Source organism: Camelus dromedarius, chromosome 25 (genome assembly GCF_036321535.1).
Source record: "Camelus dromedarius isolate mCamDro1 chromosome 25, mCamDro1.pat, whole genome shotgun sequence".
Classification (NCBI taxonomy): Eukaryota; Metazoa; Chordata; class Mammalia; order Artiodactyla; family Camelidae; genus Camelus; species Camelus dromedarius.
This window is the reverse complement of record NC_087460.1, coordinates 13,232,822-13,238,225: the sequence shown is the minus strand read 5'-3', so window position 1 is coordinate 13,238,225 and position 5,404 is coordinate 13,232,822.

Sequence of the window (5,404 nt, the reverse complement as noted above, 5' to 3'; positions counted from 1 at the left end):
CGCGCGCCCACACTTAGTCCCTCCGCGTGGCGGACGGCCTGCCTTTCCCCAGTGCGGAGGCTTCACAGCTTTGCATTGTGATCGCCGCAGCTGAGTGTAGTTTTCCCACGTAGGTTTGATAAAGATAAGACGGAAACTCAAACCAAAGTAAAGTAGGTGCGTCGCCAGCAGACTGTCTAAAGACAGACCAGTGTTCTCACGAGGTAGTCATCTTAGAATAAATGAACTGCCCTGAAATTCTCGCTCTTCCTTCCTGCGGGAGGTTAGAAGGAGGCTCCGCTCTTGGTAGAAGGAACATCACCCTTCCCAACCCTTCAGCTAGCGATCCCAGATTTTATATTTTGGAAGCACATTCTCCGTGGGTGTATGAATCAAGCCAAAGCAATACAATTGAACTGTTCTCTAAGAAGTTGTCATTCTCATTTATAATTTTGACCTCAGCGATAATTTCCCGTGGTAAATAGAATTGCTGGCCGTTTTTGTCAAAATCAACGAACGTTCCCTCCGCCCAAGTTTCTAGTAAATAGCAGCATGTGTGAAGGCTGATTTAAATAGTCCCAATCTAATTTTCATATTCACATTATTACATTATTCACTATCCACTTTTTTTTTTTTTAACTATTCATTACTACATTTGCTGTCTCATGTAATACTTTCCCCGGGACGTTGTATTAGAACATTAAGATACTATTTCTCTAAATGGCTCACTCCAAAACTGACGATTACTAATCCCTCTTTCATTCTTTACACTCTGGAAATAACCAGTGTATATAAACAGGAAAACCTAACATATCTAATTACAGATACTTACTGATACCCCTAATAATTATTGTGCTTTGCTTTAATGAGATAAATAGTAGGCAATACTATTCAATGATTCTAGTGATTCTACCGTGATTCTAACTCCTGTTACTAAGGTAGACAACCAAAGCATTTCTAGGAGAAGGAAATTGTGCTTTAAGCCAGTACAGATCTAGTCTTGTTTACTTCTCTCCTTTATTTTCACATGATCTCACGCTTGCACCTCCCAGGATATGGCATGTTCTTTCTTTTCTGAGCATTTGCACATGACTATTTCTGTAACGCTCTCCCCCAATTAATTTTCCCTCGCCAATCCTCACTGACCTTTGGCTCAACCAGTTATCACTTACCCTAAGAAGCTTTATCTAATGTTCTCAAGACTGAGCTAGGTGTCCTCTCTATGTGTTCCAAAAGCACTTTATCATTCTCTGAATTTAGACTCATAGCACTTTATTTTAATTACCTGTTAACCATCTTAATCCCCCCTACAGCCTACCTCCTGACAATAAACTCCTTAATATCAGGGATTATTATTTGTCTCTCTTTGTGTCTCCAATCTTCAGTTCGCAGAGAGAGTCCAATGTAAAAACACTGATTGAATTAGTAGATGGGTGCAGCATGAGACTGCCCAGAAGTCCCCTAAAGACTTATTAGATTTATTGTCCAGGGTCAAGATCGTCTGGTATATTATAACAGCTACTTCCCCTCCGTGGAAGGCAAAGAGAAGGACAAACTAGAATCAAGCTCCTAGATGAAACGGAAAGAGACCAGATTTGGATGGGAGGATGGGTGGGCCTGGGAAAGGAGGCAAAGCAGGGGGAGACTCCTCTCTCAAATGAGAAGGAATGCTGACCCTACATTCTCTCTTTCCCTTCTCCTTTTGAAGACTGGCCTGTGAAGGACAGTGAAAAGATCTAGCTGCCTCCTTCACTGGTCTGAACATGTAACTTTTAGAGATTGCTAAGCATTAAGGAACCTTTGGGGAAGAGCACTAAAAAAAGTTTAGCAATACATGCCACCTTAGTGTTAACTGATTTAAATAAAATGCAGTCTGAGCAAGAAATGGGTTAAAAGTAAGATACAGGCAGGTTGGAATCATGAATTCCTCAGGGAGGGCAGCAACAGGTAGAGGTTAGGAGATGAGGTGACTGCAGAGAAAACTAGTCTAGAAATGAGGTGTTGGGGACATGGCGGGCCTTTGTCATGGGTGGTAAAATAATTTACCAAAGACAAAGGAAAGTTTAAGAAATGAAAAGTTTAATAGGTACACTGCTCTAGGCAACAGCGGGCCACACAGATGAGGGGTGCTGTGTGAGCACTGAGGGTGAACGTGCCGGGTCTTTTATTGGGGGGCAGGGGCTGTGAACACAAAGAGTAGGGGCTGCATGATTAATTCATGCAGGAGTACCTGATTGGCTGTAAGTGCGGTGAGGCTTGTCAGGGTCTACTCAGTAATAGGATTTAGGACTCTGATGAGGGCAGTTTCTGTAGCCATGCCTGTCCTGATAGGGCATTGTGAGATTAGCCATTTCCTGGGGGGCGGTCAGTTCTGCTAGGGTAAACTCATATCAAGGGAAGATGCTGTTCATCTTGAAGAAATGCAGGCATAGGGAAGATCCTGAAGTGGGGAGTGGAGGTTAAAGGTATCATTCGGCTCCAGGCACACAGAGAGCCCTGCAATGGGGGTTTTATGGCTTTAGAGAGACTTCAAAGAGACTTCAGAGAGCATCAGCTGGCTCCACAAGAAGGAGGCTTTAATGCCAAGGGGTAGAAGAAGACTGGAGAAAATACAACATCAGCTCCCTTCTAACTGTGGTCGGTAAGCTTAGGAGTGAAGGGCACACCCACTTGGTGGCTGTTTTGGAGGAGTAAAAGAAAGACCAGTGTGTCACTAGAAATTATGGTATGTGCTTAGAGATAGGAAAGAATAGTGGGGTCTGGAGTAGACAAGGACAGCTTCATAGAAGATGTAGAATTTATCCTGATCCTCAAAGGCTCAGAAGCATTTGGATAGGTTGAAAAGCACGATCTGGCAACCCAAGTAGAAAATATCTCAAGGGCCAAAAGTTTTGTGGGCAAAGTGAGCATGGGAAATATAGGAGATGGTAAAAGGAAAGGGAAAAAAAAAATTATTTGGGGAGTTCAGGATTTCTTTGGACACACTGAAGGAAATAAAACTCTTTATCTTACTACTTCTGCTTCCTTCCTTCACTTTTCTTGAAGGTCACCTCTAACTTTTAAACTATTAGGTGAAAACTTAGCCACCTATTCTTCACCAAGCTGATTCCAGAAGTGTCTAAAATAAGAGAATTTAGATTAATTTATTGAGCTGACTGGTTGAACGTTGGGAAAGAACAATGAAGTTTCTTGGAGTAGCTAATAATTAATGACTTCTGAGTCAGATGACCTGGGATCAAATATGGTTCTAGTATTTCCTCAGTGACGTGATCTTTCAGTGAGTCACTGCCCCATCTGAGCTTTTGTTTCCTTGTTGGTAAAGTGGGTATAAGATCTACCTTGTGAGTTGTTTTGAGGTATAGATGAGGATAATATACTTAAACTAACAGTGAGTGCCTCCCAGTACGATCAGTGGTTAAGGTGTCCACCTGAGGGAGGTGAACCGTCTGTATCTCTGATCAGAAGATGTAATTGACATTCTTTACTTCAATGAGCTTACAATGCTTTTAACTCTCAAATGTCTATCTCTCATGTCATTACTCTGAATCTTCAAACCTGAAATTTCTAAATCTTCCTGGATATCTTCTCAAGATTACCCCAGTCTCCACAAATACAGCATGAATCGCAACTGGATTCATCTTCCTCCCAGAATCTCTTCTTTGTCTTTGTTTTATTGAACAAGCTGGACTTTGTAGGAAATGCATAAAGGAAAAGTCTTCTTTCTCACCAATTTTCCCATGGACATATTTTTCTCATCTTCTAAATTAAATCCTTGTTTGGCCTCAGAGCTTTTCTGGTCATTCTTGGGTGATGAAAAGTCCAGTGCAGGTTATCATCAACACTCCAGACTCTCATCCAATTAAAGTTTCACCAAACTACAGTCAAGGTTGGTTTCTTTTTGCTTTCTTGTCCCAGGGCTTCTCCTACCTCATATCTGATGTCTTGAGCTGCATTAAAATCGGAAGGTGGGCAAAGTGCAAGGGGAGGAAAGGTCTTCCTTCACCGGAGCAATTAACTAACCCTTCCTCCAAAATAATTCTTCAGGTCAGGTTTTTATTACCTGTTCCCCGGGTAGCAGAAGCATCAGGAAGACACTTCTTTTTTGTCGCAATTCCCTAAGCCTGAGAGCAGAGCCAGCTTCACGTGTGTGTGATCTGTGTAGTCACACAGGGCCTCGTGCTCAGGGGGGCCCCCTACTTGGTTTAATGGTCTGCTGTTCCTTCTGGAATTTGAACCAAAGGCCTCAACTTTTCATTTCACACTGGGCATACTCATCACAAATGACGGACTAAGACAAGAGAAAGAATAAGTCATTAGACTTAGGAAACAAGGACTCCAACTTAAGTGAATGAAATTTCTGTGATGGCAATGAAGGTCTCGTGGAACAAGGATGGGGGCAACCACTTAGCTGGGTCAGGAAGACAAATGGCTAGAGGAGGGACATTTCCAAAGAAAAGCGCTGATGGGACAGAAAGTTTTGTTTGTTTTCTTCACTGATATCTCTCAAGTGCCCTTACCAATGTCTGACACACGGCAGGTGCTCAGTAAATATTTGTTGAATGAGTATATGTGTGAAAATGTAACAGTTTAAAGATTTTCAAATGACATTGGAATGGTCCTACTGACTTGTATTTGCAAAATTTAAATGTACATCTGTTACTTCATTTTATTATATTTTTATTTTTTACAAGATATTAAATATAGTTCCCTGTGCTATACAGTAGAACCTTGTTGGTTAACTGTTTAAAATATAGTAGTTAGTACCTGCAAATCCAGAACTCCCAATTTATCCTGCCACCAGTGGTAACCCTCCTGGTAACCATAAGTTTGTTTTCTATGTCTGTGAGTCTGTTTCTTTTTTGTAAATAAGTTCATTTGTCTCATTTTTTAAGATTCCACATGTAAGTAATATCATACGGTATTTTTCTTTCTCTTTCTAACTTACTTCACTTAGTTCATGTTGCTACAAATGGCATTATTTTATTCTTTTTTATGACTGAGTAGTATTCCATTATATATATATATATATCACAACTTCTTTATCAGATCATCTGTCAATGGACATTTAGGTTGTTTCCCTGTCTTGACTATTGTATATAGTACTGCTATGAACATTGAAGTGGTTGTATCTTTTTGAATTAAAGTTTCCTCTGGATATATGCCCAGAAGTGGGATTGCTGGATCATAGGGTAAGTCCGTTTTTAATTTTTTAAGGAATCTCCATAGTGGCTGCACCAAACTACATTCCCTCCAACAGTGTAGGAGGGTTCCCTTTTCTCCACACTCCCTCCAGCACTTATCATTTGTTCTTTTCTGTGTGTTGGATTCTATATCCAGGGATACACTATTTCTCACTCTAATTTAATGGTGGCAGATAGAAAATGAGGTCTGGTCTTCCTTCTTAGAATTTCCTACATAGGGCAGC